The 20,241-nt window shown below is 40.3% G+C and overlaps 1 protein-coding gene and 1 long non-coding RNA gene across 3 annotated transcripts in view; one reads left to right on the top strand and one right to left on the bottom strand.

The window, feature by feature from the left end:
• Slc14a2 (solute carrier family 14 member 2) overlaps window positions 1-20,241 on the top strand; it is a 426,972-nt gene that overhangs the window by 67,005 nt on the left and 339,726 nt on the right. The gene's annotated exons all lie outside the window — the stretch shown is intronic.
• Window positions 3,827-20,241, bottom strand: part of LOC134483059 (uncharacterized) — a 34,746-nt gene continuing 18,331 nt past the window's right edge. The window contains exons 2-3 of the long non-coding RNA XR_015643084.1: window positions 5,081-10,131; window positions 3,827-4,034 (exon numbers count right to left, since the gene is read on the bottom strand). This is a non-coding gene — a long non-coding RNA (uncharacterized LOC134483059). The remainder of the gene's footprint in view (window positions 4,035-5,080; window positions 10,132-20,241) is intronic.

Here is a 20,241-nt window from a genome sequence, read left to right as displayed (position 1 = left end):
TTTTAAAACTTCTTCCACTAACCCACAGTGTTCACTAGCTCTACACATTGGCACCTTCTGCCTTAGTGATTTCCTGGTTACACCAAGGAACTAGCTGACAGTCTGAACGTAGATTTCCATGAATCCGATAGTTGGTCAAGGGCTCTTCAAAGACTTATTTCATTGCCAAAATTTTCTAGAAAATGTACCTGTTTTCACTTGGGAACTTCCATGCACCTTTCTTGCCATAGCAGCACATAGTTAAATGACTCCTCTTCATCCTGGCTCAAAATCTTCAGCTTTGTTCCACGTGAAGTTACGCAAGTGCTCAGAGGTACTTGGATTTAGTATCAGTGATTAAATGTGGTTGCTGCCTACTGAAACCTCCCCATCCATGCTAGCTCGTATGGTGGCTACACGTCTAAAGTTCCAACTGTACTATCCCCCTCTCCTTTATTAAGGCAATATGCTTCAGTCCCTAGGAGTCTAGGATTTGTCCTGAGAATAAACAAACTCTCATTTTATAGAAGACTAAGGGAGGTTCTAGGTTCTGACTACTTTTTTATTCACCTCACAACACCTATACAGTTCCCTCAGAAGATCTGAGGTACTGAAGGAATTTCCTCTAATTTGTCATTCATGATCCTAATGCATTCATAATCCCCCCTTTCATATTTGTGTCTGTGTGTTATGGTCTACAATGTGACAATGTTCACAGATGTAGAAATTATGGAGGGGCGGTGGGAATCTTGAACACACTCTAAGACTTTGGCTTTCCGAATGAGAACTTGTGAAGCCAGGTGACAGATTTATGTTCATATCTTAAATGGGCCACCAAGCCCCAGTATGAAAGCAGAGTGACAACAAAATGCATTACTGTTCCCAGCAGCTACCTGGGTGTACTCATTACTCAGTGGAAAATGGACCGGGCTTGTTCATTAAAAGTCCCTTCTCCTATGGGCAGTCATTTGAACACTGTCTCACTTAAAATAAGCCAACCAACACCACAGAGACAAAAAACAAAAACAAACAAACAAACAAAAAAACAAAAAACCCTTTCCCCCACTGAGTAGCCTCTGGAAACCAGTGTTTCTCCAGTTCAGCTTACCCATGTCCAAACTGTGATAGTGAGGTATAACCTGTTCAAAAAATAGTTTATTGGGGTAAGGGGGAGAATTACCTGTTAACTCAAACTAGAAAGGGGGAGCATATGGCAAATATGTTAAGAGAAATTACAGTTTGCATGAACAACATATTGATCGTCACTTTGTCATCCCTGAGAAACCAATGGCCGGATGCCAGAAGCCATGTGATGAGCAGAAGGTTATCACCCCTTGTTAGGGTCTTGTTAGCCCAGGAGAGTTCCAGTGACAGGAAAGGAAGTGGTCCCAGTCTGTAGCTCAACTCTCAAGGTTTGACTGGGATTAAGGGAAGAAGGCTGATGTTGCAGGGTGTCCATGGGGCAGGGGCAGACATCCAGTCTCATTCTGCCTTGTTTTGTTCCCTAGTCACAAACTCTCACTTTTCCTGGCTCTGTGGTCCTCTGCTTTCTCACCTGGGCTTCCTTCTTATCACCTGGGAATGACTTACTCTATTGAGCTGTTGGGTGGCCTGATCTCTTGTTTTTCTCAGTTATTCTCCTCCCTCAAGTTCTCTACTACTTTGGCACCAGACACTGTGGATAAAATATTGTATTTTCCACTCATATAGAAGCTACATTAACCTGGCTTACCCTGGCCATTCTTCACCTCGGGAACTCAATGCTCTCTTCCACCACCCTGAGTTCTCAGGGATCACGAACCAGTGCAAACTCCCGTTCTGTCTTTGGTAATGGCTCTGAGCCAGTTGCCTTATTTCTCTGTGTTTTTCCTTCTCCTCTCTAGATAGGCAGTGTATGAGTAGCCACCTCACATTCAGAAATATTTTGTTCACGGCTAGAATTTTTGTCTCCTTGTAACATTATTCAGATTAAATCATTACTGTCAAAGTCAGAGGTAAGACCTGGAGCAGCTGAGGAGACCACCAGGGAGCCATATGAGCTACTTACACCAAGACACAGAAACACAGAAGCCCAGGTATTGCCTCCCTAGCTGACAAAATGGAAAGAACCAATGAGTTCATGATATATAATTTTGACAAGCGGCAGCCTCCAGGAACTCATCTGTGGCTGGTTGCCCCTCCCCCCACCAACTCCAAGCAGGTTTACTTTGCCCTGTTTTAAGCCCACACTGTTAGGAGAAAGTCAAACTGAATTTCTCGTGAGATTTCTCAGAGGCTTTGTGTGATCAGGTTGTCAGAAGCATCAGCTGGCGTCCACTCGCCGCAGAGGCTAGCTGAGGTACACTGCAAGAAACAGCAAAACCGGGGGCGATGCTGAGAAAATCCTCTGCTTTCACCTTGTACAGGGAACAGAATCTCAGATGAAACCTTAGGGGATGCAGACTCTGGTCCCTGTCAGCTGCTGACTGGCAATGAGATTGCCAACCCGTACGGTCCAACAGTTGTATGTGGCTATGAAGTGCTTGAAGGGTGGCCAGTTCCAAGTGAGGTACCAAAGTAAAAGACATGATAGGCTTCCAAGACCTGACAAACGAATGCAAAATATCACACTACTAATGGTCCTATTGACACTTGTTGCAATGATAGCATGCCATTTGTGGTATATTAGGTTAAATAAAATATTAATCCAATTAAAATATTTTAAATCAATAAATCATTATTATTTATTAAGGTGACTATTAAACAAGATGAAATGTTATTAATTTAATCTATACGTTTCACTTTGTTAATGTGTCTTCTTGAAAATTTTGAGCTTTGTATGCAAATTACATTATATTTCTATGGGACAGCACTGCCACTTCACAAATTCACACTGCTTCACAAATTTGGAGAACTGGGTACTAAAGGGACAGTCTTCAGCAAGCAGTAATTTCTTTGCATGAGCTACCTCCTCCAAGATTCACTTTCTCCTTGGATATTTTTAAAACATTTTCTAATACCATTGGTGAATGTTAAAAGAGAGAAGGAGGTGGGGTACGATGGGACTCGGGTCCTAGCTCAGTCTCTAGACTGCTTGCAGTTAAGCATGAAGAGGTGACTATGATCTCGGCCCCTGTAAAAGGCTGGGCATAATGGCATGACCCACCCAAACGTGTGACTCTCCACTCCAAGTGACAGACCCTGCCTCAGAAAAAAAGGAGGAGAGCTGCTTATCGGATGACACCCAAGGCTGACACGCACACAAGTGTTACTGTTAGAAAGTGAAAGGAGAGCAGGAGCAAATACAAGGGAGGGCAGTGACGTTAAGATGATCACAGTACGCTACATGCATGTGCAAAGATATCACAATGAAACCCATTGTTTTATATGACTAATTATGCTAATATAAGAGATGAATGTTAGAGAGGAGAATACTGGCCCAGTGATATATATGGTCAGTGAAACTTATAGCCTAGGCTGATGGCTTAAGTTTCATCTCCAAGACCAACACGCTAGAAAGAGAGAAGCAACTGCCTCAAGTTGTTCTTCAATGTCCACATGCATGCCATAGCACATAAGTCACACCTATGTACATGAACAGAAAGTAAGTTTAATAAAAAATAGAATATTTACCACACAGGCCCTATATTGGCATTTGTGTGTTAAGCAGACCCAAAGAGAGACCATTTTTTTTTTTTATCTCAAGCAGCAAAGGTGAGGACAAACCAATTACCAATCCTCTGAAGTCTGGTGGGACTAACTGCCAAATTAATCTTTCTTGTGTTTTAGCATGTGCAAGATCCCAACAGAGCCAGAACACTGAGTTGAGATGCTATTGTAGATGAGAAGTTACCATAAAAACAGAAACGAAGATGACACCGCCATTTTTATTTCTCCCATAAGTAATTGCACAGCTGTGGGACGGGCAGGTGAACACCGTTGAGCTAATGGCCTTGTCCGTGACACGGCATTCCTTCTGGGCCATTAGCCTTCCCTCTGCGCGTATTTCCTCTGCCTCGTCTCCAATGAACTTGGGAACATCAGATGCTCTTGTTAAGCCGTCTTCTCCTAACTTGCTAGTAGCAGCAAGAAGAGATCATGTGAGAGGCTCCATAGGCAATGGGGTAATGTGTGAGAAGTTATTACAGCAAAGGGCAGTAAAGGAACGAGATGCCTGATTCTCCATGGAGAGAAAGAAGTGGTTAAACCCCTCTGGCCTGGGGACCTTCTAAACTGTCTTTATGCACTTCCTACTGCCCTGTCCAAGAACAGATGCTCCTTCTGCCAATATGGCTCTACCTTCTCAAGCTTCTGTAGTAGCTACGGTGACAGATTGATTGAACTGTCACTGCACTGTTCTTGATTCTTGAAAGGAAAACAAAAACAGAACCCTTTTGGGGAAAAACCACAGACTGGCCCAAATCCCCTTCTCTCCTCTGGATCTCTCCTCCTCAATAATTCAGGAAATAACATCTCAGAGGCTCTCATCTTGGCCTATGTGATGTTTTTAAATCCTTCTAAATGGCTAAGAAGGTAATGCTTTTCAGTCATTTTCTCTCTGCAGCCCTCCCTTTCCTGGCAGAGACAGTGCACGCAGTCTATTAGAGCATTTTTTCCTTCATATAATGGCACCAATTAAATTACCTTGCAGCCCGACCTTAATCTGGCAGGAATGATTATTCCATGAAACAGTTAGAGCTCTAATTGACATGAAGTGCCTGCAAAATATGTCTTTTGCAGCAACCCCTGTCAAAGTCACATTGATATGCTAATCCCTATAGCTGGCAGAATCACTTCATAAAGAGAGACATTGAAAATTGAATTATTTCAATTTCAGTACCTAGGAATCTAGTGATCTGTCTGTATATGTAACTAAGTAGGTGCAATACTTTATATGGGTAAACAGCTGTACTCGGGTGTTGCCATGGCAACTGCTTGACTCATGGCAGTTGTGTTAGTGATGAAGTCATTAGCAGTGTGAAATGTACTTTGAGGTTGTCAAGTGTAACACTCCAGGAATATTTCATCAGTATTAGTGGAGCCTTTTCATTTACATAATTTAGGCTTTCGCACATGATCTCATTATGGTGCAAGAAAGGGGTGCATAGTGGGGCAATTGTACCTGGTCGGGATGAGTCTCCATTATGTCATTTGATTATTAATCCTTCTCCGTAAATAGAGTTTTCCAAAGAAGTCTTATGGGAAATTGATAACTTCATTGCAACAATGACGGTGAAACCGTGTTATTGTGGGACAGACCAGGCTGGCCCTATGTTATCCATGCAGTGAGAAGCCGATGTAGTTGAGTACCAGGGCTCTTTCGGTATACCAGGTGCCTTGTTGATCCTATAAGTTCTGAAAAATAACTTTGAGGTCAGACACTCATTTGAGGTGATGTTACTTTCCTGTGCGTCTCTGCTGGGGCCTTCATGATCCCTATGATGGTATGCAAGCATTTCAGGACCAATGACAAGTTTTATTGCTGCTCTGTCCCACCCACTTCAACATGATTCAACTTGCAATACGCCCTCAAGATTCAACTCTGAATGATGTCTGGCTGTTTCACAGAACCATAGCACCCCAGGACAGAGCAGGAGGTAAAGAAGAAAAATTGCTAGAGCAAGCTGGCTGGCCAGCTGAGCTGGAGCAGACAGCTCTGTGCACAAAGACCCTGCCTGAATACAGACAGTGGAGAGCAGGCAAAGGAGATCCTGCTGTCAACTCAGGCTTCTGCACACACATCACCCATACACATGTGAACCCATGTTTGTATGTATGAGCCACAATACACACATGCATATCAAAAATAAATTGAAGGAGAATTGTAAAGCTGTTTAGACATCAACTGCAACACTGATAAGCAGCAAACAGACACGTTCCACACTTTGACCTGCTGTGCACTTAGATGAGTTATACCTCAGAGTTTAGTCAGCTGCTCTATTTCCTCCATTCATTTACTCATTCACTCATTCATGTGCTCGTTTTTAATAGGATTTTAATATCATACATTTCGGGAAGTGTTCTAGGTGCCAGAGAAAAAGATAAAAGCACAATGGGCAAAATCCTGTCTTTGTGATTTTGTGATGTTCAGTTTAGTGTGTGTATGTGTGTATGTGTGTGTGTGTGTGTGTGTGTGTGTGTGTGTGTATGTGTGTGCAAGTTCAAGAACCAGAAACAGTGAAACACTAAGAGGCTCCTCCTTAAGTAGATGGGAGGGGTCAGGCAGGTTCAAAAAGCCATTTAAGCTGAGAACCGAGGGAGGAGGAGGTCAATCAAGGGAGAATAGAAGCAATTACATTTCACACAGGAAGCAATTTTAAACTTCTGATAGTCAGGCTGGCGGAGTTAATTTAAACACAGTGGTCAAGATCAAGGAAAGAGTTCACCTCAAGTCTCACCCTGGCAGGAAGAATAGGTACCAACTGAAAAGACATTGTGCTCACCACGAGGTAAGGGCCACCTAAATAGGATGAGAACCTCACATCCTCCAAGGATGTAAACAGGCCAAATCTCAAAGAATCATGAGCTTTTACTTCTACTTTTTCTTTCTAAGTGAATATATATACATATGTGTGTACATATATATATATATGCATATATGCATATTCATATATATGTACATGTACACATATAATTATGTGCACATATACATTTACTATGTATACTAGACATACACAAATATATTTTCATCACATATATACATATATATGCACATAAACATATTCACATATACCTATGTGCATATACATATATGCATATACATGTATGTATATATATGCATATATACTCATGTGCACAAATATACATGTATATATACACATTTGAGGAGCTATATATAATTTATATTTTATATATACATGTACATGTGTGTGTGTGTGTGTGTCATCCCTCAGTGTCTACAGGGGATTTGTTAAAGAACCTCCATATATATCAACATTTAAGGATATTCAAGTCTCTTATTAAAAAAAGAAAACAATGTTTAGATGTAATTTCTGTATATTGGTCTGTAAATTTTATGTCATTTAAGGATTATTCATGCCTGCTACAATGTAAATGCTATACCAATAATTCTTATACAAATTTAGACATGAATCGCAACATTAAATAGACACTTTGCACATGTTGGTCTGCTGTGCACTCAGGTGAGTTACATCTCAGTGTTTATTCAGCTGTTCTAGTTTATCTCGTCATTTATTCATTCATTCATTCATCCATTCATCATTCATTAATGTGCTCATTTTTTATTAAGATCTTTAATATCCTACACTTTAAGAAGTGTCCTAGATGCCAGAGAAAAAGATAAAGCTACAATGGGCAAAATCTTATCTTTGTGTTGTTCAGTTTAATGGGAAGATATATTTATATTAAAAAATATTTGTGCAAGTGCAAGAACCAGAAACAATGAAACAGACTAAGAGTGTCTTTCTTAAGTAGATAAAAGGGGTCAGGCAGGGGAATAATAATAAAAAATAGCATTACATGTTCAATATATATGTATGTATGTGGAAAATCAACTAGGTATTAGATTTTACTCAGGAAAATTAATTCCAGGCTATATATAGGTAAAGTCTGACCTAATTTATTTTTCTTCCCTTAATTTCTAGGTGTACTTTCTTTTAAAGAAAACACATTGAGTCTGCTGAGCTTTGTCAGCACATACTGTGAATTACTGTTATAATTTGCTGTTAAATTGAGGCTAGAGAGATGGGTTTGTGGTTAAGTGTTTACCATGCAAGAGTGAGGACCAGAATTCCAGCCCCAGAACCCATGTAAATGCCAAGTGGGCAGAGTGACCCACCTGTACTTCCAGGCTGGAAAGACAGAGATCAGGGATCTCCATAGTTAGCTAGGGAAGCAAGCCATAGCTGTGAGCTCTGCATTTGACTGAGGGACCCTGCCTCACTAAACAAGGTGCAAGAGTGATTGAGAATGGTTAGGCACATCAACCTCAAGCTTCTGCATGTGCACACATTCTCACACACATCCCACATGCATGTGCCCACAGACATACACAGTGCAATCACACACACTCTCAAGAACAATGGAGGTAAAAGAAAAAAATTAGCTCTGCTCGTTCTTATTTTCTTTTAATGACTGGACTTGAAAACGCACATATAGCTATTGTTTATTTTACATCTTATCAACTGAGTGTCATGATCTACAGTATGTATGAAAGATAACTAACATGTATGTATGTCTGAAAGATAACTAACATGTATGTATGTCTGAAAGATAACTAACATGTATGTGTGAAAGGTAACTAACATGTATGTGTGAAAGATAACTAACATATATGTATGAAAGATAACTAACATGTATGTGTGAAAGATAACTAACATGTATGTGTGAAAGATAACTAACATGTATGTGTGAAAGATAACTAACATGTATGTGTGAAAGATAACTAACATGTATGTGTGAAAGATAACTAATGTGTATGAATGAAAGATAACTAGCATGTATGTATGAAAAAACTAACATGCATGTATGAAAGGTAACTAACATGTATGTATGAAAGATAACTAACATATATGTATGAAAGATAACTACCGTGCAATGCAGCATACACTACTGGTTATCTGCACGAAAGGTTTTGCGGATATTGTTATGACCTGAAAACAATTCCTTAGGCCAAAAAACATTTGATAACACCTTTGTAAAAAGAAAATACACAGTGCATGTCAATATCTTAAAAACTTAGAATCTTGCTTCAGAAATCAAACTAACCCTTGGGTTGGTCCTAAGGACCCAAGGGAGAATCTAACACAAATTACCCCAATTTCTTATCTTGATATTCACAGTTAGTGATCGCTTAACCTTAATCAAAGGAGTTTCTTTTTGAGTAGATGGAGTTTAATATGGAGACCCACAACTGATTAGAGTACTGAGACTAAAAGTCTGTGGAGTGCTCAACTCTAAGTGAGACGTTTGTATTATATACCCTCCCGGAGACTCAGAGATCATCACGGAAGAGGAGGTAGGAAGACTGTAAGAGCCAATGAAGGAGTAGGTGTCTACCTCAGAACAACATTGTGGGACATGATGTCATTGCATATGTGAATTCATAGCAGCCATGACTGCATACACAAGACTTGAACAAGATCAAGTCCGCCATATCAAGCACAGATAGAAGTCACTCGTAGCTGAAGAACTATTGGCAACTTATGGCTGTTGAGGAAGGGATGGCTTTCTTCAGGCATGCAGGCCCTGAGAGGTCACCCATGCACCAGTAGTGGTCCTATATCCATGCACATACAGGCAGCAGTAAGTGAACTCAGTGGTTTCCAATACAAGAGTGCAAGTTAGGAGGAAAAAGTGGTAGGGGGAATGGAGGAGGAATTAAAGGGGAAATGGGGTGTGGATTTCATGAAAATACATTATATGCATGCATGAACTTCTCAAACAAAAAATTAATCCATTTTGTTTAACTTTATGTTCCCAAGTTTGTGGATCAGAGCTCTCTCTTTCCAACCCTCATTTTTTTTTAATCATTCAATGTGCATAAAATTTAGTTTAGAAAACTTAGTTCATTTTAAACTATATATATTGACACATATGTATTTGTTTTGAATATTTTGAAAGAAGCAAACATTCTCTAGTTCAGATGAGTTCTTAATGAGGCATCATATTTGTCACTCAATTTCTTTATTCACTTGTGAAACATATACTGATTACCTCCAGAGGGCAGGTGGGACACTGTGAGACCAGAAGGAAACTGGCTAATAGGAAAACTCACTCTCTCAGAGCCATGTGGCAAGTTAACATGGAATCGTGTCCCCAGGGGCCCACTTGTGACATAGTGCAGTCTCCTTCCATGTTTCTATGGACCAATGGAAGGGTATTATATGCACATCGATGATATGTGTGCATCTGTGTGTGTGTGTGTGTGAATAATGAATGTTTCTTTTTAAACTTGTTTTGCATTATCCATTCACTGTGTATCCCCCTTTAAATGTAATCAGCACACATTTTTTTTGAAGTATACTTTCCTGCAAGAGAGGAACATCTGTGAAAATGCAGCTGCTCACAGCCCTCCATGTCCCTCTCCTCTGCAACTTGCAGTCCTGATGGTGACAGTAACCACAGCGCATCATTTGGGGGTGGCCATACAGTGACATACGGTTACTGGCTTTGAGCTACGCCTTCTCTGCGCTCCTCTGTGGCATCCTGTGTCTGAAAGGGAGAACCGAGAGTCTGTTACATTTTCCTAGATGTGTTTCCTTAGAAAAGGTCAGGGCATAGCCAGCACCGGATAAGAATCAGCACATTTCTCGGAAGTAATCCCAATCCTCTCCATCAGTCCTTCCAGCGAGGCATGTCATGTTCTGCCCATTTTTGCCGCCTTATCTACCCACAGCCTGCCTCCTTGCCTTGATAGCTGATTTCTGCACCATTAATCGTGTTGGCTATGGAAACTATCTGAAGGACTACAGAAGTAGGGGAAAGACTATGTATAGACTTTTCCACTTTGCTGTTTCTTATCCAAGAAACACTCTCTTAGATCCTAGTTTTCAGCCATCCAATCATGGGCTATTGAGGTAACTTCTATGTTAACCCTCTGTGGAATGGAAGGAAGAACTGTACTAGGCATAGGCAGTTATTGTGAACCCAATTAAGACAAGAAGAAACACTAAGCAGTGATCGAGTGAGGAGAAGATGTTCACTCTTTTTAGTCATTATTGCTTTGACTGTCTTTGTCAAAATGGGTTTAGAGATACTTTTTGGAGACTCGCTTTCTATTTGCGTTCAATAAGCCTTCAATGGATATCAGATATGCTATTCAGTAAATATCTGTTTTCTACCCATGGGCTTTGCCCAAGGCTGTGGGAGAAGTGAGGTAAGTAACTTAGCAACCTTGCCTCTAAAAGGAAGCACTACAGAATAAGAGACACGCGAGTTCATCCCTGAACTATTTCTTGCAATGGGGTGGGATAAACATAAATCTAGGGGAAAATAGTTTTTGTCTTCCAAGTAACCTTTAATTTTGTTCCTGGATAGAAGCATCAACCAGGTAGTAAGATTGAATTGGATGCAAATTTGACAATCTCTCTTGAAGCTAACCCGATTACAGCATCAGCTAGCCACGTGTGAGTTGGATTTTCCTGAATTAGTAAGCCAGCGTCTTGAGCCTCTCAGCCTTCTATCTGGGTAATACAAATTGCATGTTGGATAGGGCAATCAACCTCTTTGGAATTTTAAGTGAAATCTGTCAAAGATTTGTATCCTTGTATTGCTGTTCTAGACAATCCACACCAGTTCCCTAGGCCCATAGATAAAAAAACATTGTCCTCAGCCTTCAATGCCGATAAAGCAGGGGGGTCGTTTTTAAAGTATCATGATGTCCACTTCTCCATTTAGGGAGACCTATAAGAGAACTTATTTTCTGATGTATTTTTCCCAGGGCAGCTGTCATGAAACTGTCAGTGTCTGCTGACTGAGATATTCTTCTCCATTTCGAATATCCTATTGTTTTTTTCACGTTTATTGTTTACTTTATGCCTCTTTGATGGCTTCTTTTTTGAGGTCCTATAAGAGATTTAGTTGCTGAGTTAGGAAGCCAGATGTGAGGCCTTCTATTATTCTGTCTCTTGTTTTGATTTAAAGTCTTCTGCTCCCCTGTGGAAGAAAGTAATAAAGACACAATGGCGGAAGAAGGAAGGGATGTTGGAAGATGAATAGGAATCTACTTCATTAGAGAATGAGAGACAGATATTGAGTATAAACAATCAACACAAGGATCATGAATGGCATCTAGATAGTCTATTAACACAATAATGCCTTATTAGAGGACTGTACTTCTTAAAGGTACAGCAAGCATTGGAGCACAGTCTAAAACTCTGATTCCTTTCATGTGTTGTCTAATTCAGCGTAATCATCATCTTTTATGTATTAATTACAGCTTAGTTTTGTAATTAGAATGAAAGGAAGAGCTGACATCCTATCAGGCCAGATTTGATTAGCAATTTTGAGGCAGGATTCTTATCAGGGATGATGTTTTGAATATCGCATCCTCTAAGGACAAATGTAGATGACCGTGTTTTTCAGTTACTGTGCACAGTCGGTACAGGAGGCCTACCTGCTTTAGATGATAAGTGTCCTACAGAAGTAGATGCAGCAGGGATCCAGAAAGGCCCATTTCTAACATCTACTCCACCACCTACTAACTGTGGCTCCAGGACAAGTCAAGGGACTGTCTGGGACATCGTTCGCTTTACTTTTTAAACTAATGAAAAAGTTGCCACTTGACATACAGGGTTATGGCAAGAGACTCATGGGATGATATTCATAAAATCACATGGTACAAACTTTGACAAACAAGTATTATTGACGGTCCCTAAATGACCAGAAAAGTTGTTCCCTGCCGGATGAATAGATGCATCCTGGTTCTATTCAGTGTCCAGATAAGACATTTTTAGGCGTAGCAAGCACTCAGTCCACTGGACAAGCCATGTAGCCTAGATGCACATGGACATCACTGGAAGGAGAAGCTTTACAACCCCTAGTAGGAGACAGATTAAATGGGGCAAGCCATTCATTCATAGGGTCAAAATAAGTTTACCATGATGACAAAGAAGGGTTTTAGACTTCCATGTCTATGTCTCCATTTTAAAAGTATATGGAAAATCCTTCAGAGACAAATTTGCTTAAGCCACACTCAAAGATATGCATAACATGTACCCAACATATAATACCCCTGAAGTTACACTTTCAACATGGTGCAAGGCTCATTTTCCCAACATTATGCTATGTAAAGTTGTGGAGGGATAATTTAAGGTTTAGGAAAGTGTGCTCTCCCACCTTTTCAACAGTGAGACATCTGATCCTTTGTAGATCTACACCAACAAAGCAAGTCTTCCAGAGCATGGAGGAAAGGCTGTGGTACTGTCCACGTCTCTAAAAACTGTTTTGTTTTGTTTTGTCTTGTCTTGTTTTTCCCTTGACGCAAACATAATCAGGCAGCATGCAAAAATCCAGGAACCTGGGCTTCCCTTACCAAAGGGCAATGTCAAGTAAACAAACAAATATAAACAAACACACCCCCAAAGCTGATAGGCCTGTTTGTTCGTTCATTCTGTCATGATTTGATTATTTCAAACTGGAATTTGTTTTTCTTGAGGCCCATTTAACCCACCTTCTGTTTCCCAGCTCTTGCTTATTTTTTCTTCCCCATGTTTAAATTAGTAAACCTTATCAAAGACCATCTGTCTACTGGATTTCAACAGAGGTTAAGTTACATTAGAGTGTAATTAATGTTTGAGTACATATTGACACCATTTTAATTACAAAAACTGAAAGTTAAATAAAAATACTCTGTTTAATCTCTCCTGAAATCAGCCTCCTGTGTGGGTTTCTCATTGAGATGGGGGATGGGGTTTCTCTGACCTAATTCAGTGAGAGGAAAAGGAGATCTTCTGTCTCCCAAAGACCAGGGCTCAGTTCTTGCTTTTCAATACGGTACCTTTCTCATCCTCAAGGAAGATACCGCCACGGGGAGTTTTCTGTAGTCATAGCCACAACCTAGAGCTGAGATACTTGACCAATCAAAATCATCACTCACTCCTCTTTCCCTAATCCCCTCCCCCAAAGGTACATAGCTCCAATGGTACTTTAGGGACTGAAGACCAGAATACCTAATAAAGTCCTATCTGATCCTTCTTTCGAGCCAAAAGGTAGTTTTCTTCCATAAATTATATTCCTTGACACATTAGGCATTTTCTCAGAGATAGTGTTCAGCTGTAGTCCTGAATAGATGAAATTCACCCATTTACAATAGTATTTCTCAGCTCTGAATACAGAACCTAGTGAAGTTATATTTGAACATTGCAGTTGCTATGGCTAAGGCCATGCCACCACACAATGTAAGAACCCCCTTTTCTTTAGCAGGCATCCGTAGTTGAACATGAGTAAGTTGCTTGTGTTTCACCTAACAAGTGGGAGTTGTAGAACAGGGTTCTTCATTCCAGGCTGCCTCTGGTCTTTGTTGGTCCCAGGCTGCTGGTATTTGACAAAGATTAGATCTGGGGAAAAACCAAAGTTGCAACATGTGCATTGCATGGAGGGGTGGGGAAAGAAAGAGAGACTCCTTACCATAATACCCGGCTCTTCAAAAACCCGCAGACCCCTCTACTACTCCTTCTTTTCCGTTCTTATTTACCAAAGCCAGCTCTGAACTGCTGCATCTTGGCTTGTCTTCTAAAGTCTCTCCATCAGACAGAGCTGAGCTGATGCTGGTAGCTGGAAAGAAGATGTATGGAGAGATGGCTTCCTAGCCTTGCATTATTTTTACCTACTTGGCTGGTAATTAGATGTGTGGTCTCAACCTTATACATTTTTGGCAACAAGAGGAGGCGCTTTGATATTCCTATTCATGGTATGTCTTTGAAGTCAGGCCAAGGCTGGTCAAGAAATATTTCAGAAGAGAAGCCTAGGAAGTGAAAAAGCTTTGTCTAGCTCCCCATCCCTATTGTCTGCACATACAGAATGAAGCCCTTTCTAGGGGGACTGCGTTGTATGCATACTATGTTCATGCAGTGTTTTGCTAGGCTGGTGAGTTAGGAATTATGGTGTCTGCTCTGTGGCTATGGGCAGTGAGACTTGGTGAGCCTCCCCTGTGCTCCTACATTGAGACTTGTACATCTGTGGAATCTCTACTACTTTTATGGTTGGTGTTCATAGAATGCTGAGGGCAAGATCACACTTTGTTATAGTTTCGATTTTCATCTTCCTTAATGTTAATGATAGAGTATGTATTATTTATTGAGATCCCCCTTCTATTAGAAGTGTCTAGTCAGATCACTTGACCGTGTTTTAATTGGTTGCTGTCAAATTTGGAGCCCCATACACATTAAAAACATTCTTTTTTTTTTTTTTTTTTTTTTTTTTGCCAGATGAAACATTTGTCAGAGGTTTTCTCTTCGGTGGAGTTCTCTCTTTGTTCATTTGGCTACTTCCATTGCTGTGATGAAAACTTTTTAATCTGATGTAGTCCCATTTGTGTAGTTTTCATTCTGTTTCTTGAATAAGTCATGTACAAAAGAACATTTGTTGTCTATCAAATTCCTTCAGGTATTTCACTTGCATTTTTTTTCCCTAGAAATTCCATAGTTCTAGGTCTTACATTTAGGTCTTTGACTTAGAGTTGAATTTTATACAAGGTAGGATATGGAGTCGAGTTTCAATTTTCTGCACATGGCAATTTGGGAGTATTTCTAGATGAGTTCTCTTTCTCCCAACATTTGCTTTTGTCATTTTGGTGGAAAATCGGTTGGCTATAATTAAATGGTTTCTGTGATAGTTTGAGTGAGAATGGCCCCCATAGGCTCCTATATTTAAATAATTGGTCCAAATTTGGTGGAACTCTTTGGGATTAGAAGGTGTGAGGAACTGTGTCGCTGGATAAAGGCTATGAAATTGCAAAAGCTTACATCTTTCCCACTTAGTTCTCTCTCTCTCTCTCTCTCTCTCTCTCTCTCTCTCTCTCTCTCTCTCTCTCTCTCTCTCTCTCTGTCCAATGCTTGTAGATCAGATGTAAGCTCTCAGCTACTACTTCAGTGCCATGCTGGCCTGCCTGTTGCCAGGCCTCCTACCAGAAGCCCCCATATCAAATGCTCTAGTCAATAACTGTGGTGGTTTGAATGTACTTGGCCCAGGGAGAGGCACTTTTAGGAAGTTTTAGGAAGTATGGACTCATCGAAGTAGATGTAGCCTTGTTGGAGGAAGTGTGTCATTGTGGGCATGGGTTTTAAGATCCTCGTCCTTGCTATCTGGTAGTCAGTCTTCTCCCAGCAGCCTTCAGATGATGTAACTCTCTTAACTCTTCCTGCACCCTGCCTGCCTAGATGCTGCCATGTTCCCCTTGGTGATACTGGATTGAACCTCTGAACCTGTAAGCCATCCCCAACTGTTGTCTTTCCTAAGACTTGCCTTGGTCATGGTGTCTGTTCACAGCAGTAAACCCTCACTAAGACAGTAAGTTACCTTTGCTACCTTGTTCTCTTCATGACAATAGAGCAGTAACTAAAGTAATTTCCTTCTGGTGTCTCTGTTCTGTCTTTTATGTCCCCATGTCTGTTTTTTATATAAGTGTCATGCTAGTTTTTCGCTGTGACTCTGTCATATGTCTTGAAATCACATAGTGTGATGCCTCCATCTCTGTTCCTTTCCTTCAAAATCACTTTGATTATTGGTCCTTTGTGCTTCCATATAAATTTTAGGTTCTTTCCCCCCAATTCTGTGAAGAGTGCATTGGCATATCGATAGGGATCTTATCAGCTGTGCAAACTGAGTAGTAATATAGGTATACTAGCAATATTTTTATAACCAATGATCATCAATCTTTTTCACTATTTTGTCTTCCATTTCTTTCCTTTCTATTTTTTAATTTCTATTATAGAAGTTTCTTATTTACTTGAAAAAGATGATTTGAAAGGCACAATATACCCAGAATCACTCTACAGTGCTATGTCCATATACAAATGAAGACTTCTATCTTGACCCATGACTTGGTTTGAAAAGTATGTTAGTTAAGATATAGAGAGCTAATGGTATACCATAGTAGAAGCCAAAAAATTTCAGAAGTGATAGGGAGGTTAGTGACTGGTAAGGAAGAGACCCTTGTTATTTGGGAGACAAGGTAAAGCTAAATGAGTGTGTATTAAGAGGACTCAAATGTCCACAATTCTCCTTAAAGTTCCCAAAGACCAGTAAATTTCTTAATATTATCATTACTTTCTAGTTGAATTTGTCTATCCAATCCATCATCAAAGGTGACAGGATTCAAAAATGTTAACCTTGAATCATATTTAGCTGTTATGAAGTTCAGTGCCCACCCTTGTGGGAATCTCTACCTAGAGTTCCAACATAGAATCTTCTATTTGATTTTTCTATCAGTGACCAAGCACACTGCTTCCTGAGACTTAGGCTCCTTTTGAATGGATTCCACCATTATGGGACACACACACACATACATACACATATACACATACATACATAAACACATATATGTACACACATACATACACACATATACATACACATATACATACATATACACATATACATACACATATACATACATATACACATATACATACACATATACATACATACACACATATACACATACATGTACACACTTATACAAACACAAACACATACACATACATACGTACACACATACACACATACATAAATACACATACATGCATACTCACATATTCATGCACACGTACACACCACACACACATACACACCACACATACATACACACACACACACACATCACACACACATCACACACACACACACACACACGGTCCTGATAATTCTCTTCCTTCCTCCTTTCCATTTCTGAACTTCTCCCATCAACTAAGTCTCTTTCCTGCCCTACCTGGCCCATTACTTGTCACAAATCCATCAGACCTGTTTTCTGCCTATGCCACCAATGTAGCCAGTCTTTCTACTTTGTGGGTTCTGCTTCCTTCCACACATCTCCAAACTTTTCTTCTACCCTTTCAATCCCTTAACCCCAGATAAGAGAGAAAAATGGATAGATAGGAAAGGAAAGAGATCCCTGAATAAATTCAGAGGTCAAAAAGGGGATGACTTTATCATCAGACTACTTTCTCCTGGTTAAGGTCACAGAGCTCCTTCAGACAAGTTTGATTTTCACCATCGTATCTAATTTCTTCTTTTTCTTTCTTCTTTGCACATGACTCCTTAACAAATCACAATCAACAACACCCAACCAACAGCTGACACTGCCTCTAGTGGCTCTAGCGTTAATAAACCCTCTGAAAAGTCCACAGAATTCAAAATATCACACAATCACAGAAACAATCTGCAATTAGCAAAACCACACACCTTTGCTAGAGCACGAGGCAAATCGTAGCCAGCTGCTGTGCACAGTCTGAAGCAGCCCCATATCCCATACCTGGGATTAAAACAAAAATATAGTTCTGAGTTTTTTAAAGAAACCAAAATCCCAGAATTCTCACTCCATCCCAGCCTACGGCTTCTTACTATACTAATTGCTGGGTGTCACAATCTTCCTGCCAGATTCTTTGCAACCTTACTATTGTTCTGAAGTCATAAAACTGAAAACTGCATTTTTATGACTCCAAATGACCTTCAGAATTCTAGACTCCTACTTGACTATAATATTTTGGGTCATTAATTTCAGAGAAGATATTCTGATGTATAATTTTATTAAGTTTCTGAGAATTTTAATACTGTGTTTCTAAATAGGATGAACTTCCTTCTACCAAATTTTAATTAGGGAGCATATTAAATCCTTAATTAATGCTTTCAGTAATGCATTTTTAATATCCAATAACATTTGATCAGGATCCTTCCAGAGGGAGGGGATGGTATTATAGCTCTTTGATTCTCACTGACCAACAGAACAGCTTGGTCTTTCCTTTGCCATTTGGATTTATCAGTCAGGAGCATGATTTTACTCTTACTATTAGTTTTCCTCTGAAGTGAGAGGCCATTGTTCTGCCTGAGTGGTGTATGGGAGAGGGATAACATGGATTTTCTGATCAAGCCTGGCCTGACCACAGAAAGGAACTTTTAAAAGTATGTGCTTTTTGGGGTTGGGGATTTAGCTCAGTGGTAGAGCGCTTGTCTAGCAAGCGCGGGGACTGAAAGCTTTTAAAATATCTCTTCCCATTATAACCCATTTCCCCAAGCATAACAGTAGCATACTTAGTACAGTTGAATATACACATTTCCCATAATACTCCAAATAGTATGCATTCAGTCTATGGAAGCCATGAGTGTCTGTCACAGATTACTGGCTCCGTCCTTGTAGTGGAAAAGCAACATAGACGATATGCAAATGTCAAGGGTGACTGTATTCCAATGAAACCTTATTCATGAATACTGAAATCTTAAATACATAGATTTCATATGGCACAAAATGCTATTCCTTATGAAAAATACTAGATATGGTAATGCGTGTCTAGATTAGTGCATCCCATCCTTGGGGAAGCAGAGGCAGGAGGGTAGCAAGTATAAGCCCAGACTCAGCTAATTAGTAAGATCCTGTCTTTAAAAAGTCAAGAGCTATTGATGTAGTTCCAAACTGCCCAGGGCTGGGCAGATTCAACACAGAATTTTATCAGGAAGAACTGACATCAATACAAGAATTCCTCTTTGAATTTTTATTCCTTCTACTTTTCTGAGATTAGAATATTCTTAACTCGTGATTTTGCAAAGCACATAATTTTCCAATCCCAAGTGTATTAGTTGCTTCCCCACCCCCTACTGTGATAAAACTCATTGCAACTTAAAGAAGTGAAACAGTTCATTTGGGTTTATGGGTCTATGATGGCAGACCAGAGTCCCAACAAGTGGCATGGTGGCAAGAGTAGGAAGCTGAGGATCCACAGCTTGAACTCCAAGACTGAAGCTGAAACACACACACAAACACACACACACAGAGAGAGAGAGAGAGAGAGAGAGAGAGAGAGAGAGAGAGAGAGAGAGAGAGAGAGAGAGAGAATGACAAGAGTCTTGACTCTTAAATTCTGCCTCCAGTGACATACTTCCTCCAAGGACACACCTCCTACACCTCTCCTAACAGCACCACCTACTGGGGGACACATCATTCAAATGCCTGAGAAACCTAACATCTCTTCCATTGCTCCCAGGAAGTCACCAGGAGGAAAGCCTGCATTGATTTGGGAAGCAATTCCTTCAGCTGAATAATGAAGGTTCAGCTGGATGACAGCCGAGTCCTAGTCCTAACTGCTTTCTTCCCTCTAAAACACCATCTTACTTTCCCCTTCGGAAAAGCAACTAAAAGTAAAGCCCAAGCAGCCAGACTGTCTCAGGAGTACCGGAAGGACTGTTCTCCATAGCACGGAAGTTAAGGACTCCATCCACTGTAAGCTTGACCACAACAAGAAAGAACTCTTCCCTATGAAATACCTAAATTTGCATGCAGAAAACTCTCATCCCAGGAGAGCCAATCACAGAAAAGTGATATAGCAGTGGGATGCAGACCATGTTTCTCTGTCTAAATTAGATGCTTGGGGATGGAGGAAAGGGATAATGGGAAAACAGGCTCGTCAAAAAAGCCGAGTGTGTATGCACACGTGTGAGCGTGTGTGTGTGTGTGTGTGTGTGTGTGTGTGTGTGTGTGTGTGTGAATGGTGGAATCCAGTCAGAAAGAATGTGACCCTCGGTCAGCAGTGTGTACATGGTTACTTAAAGTAAACCAAGTAAAACCTTCTGCCTACCATCCCATCAAGAAGTCAATGGTTGTTTTTCTCCAAG

The sequence above is a fragment of the Rattus norvegicus genome, chromosome 18 (genome assembly GCF_021556685.1).
Source record: "Rattus norvegicus strain SHRSP/BbbUtx chromosome 18, alternate assembly SHRSP_T2T, whole genome shotgun sequence".
In the NCBI taxonomy this organism is placed as follows: domain Eukaryota; kingdom Metazoa; phylum Chordata; class Mammalia; order Rodentia; family Muridae; genus Rattus; species Rattus norvegicus.
The sequence above is the reverse complement of the archived record's forward strand: the minus strand, read 5'-3'. Positions and strand labels throughout refer to the sequence as shown.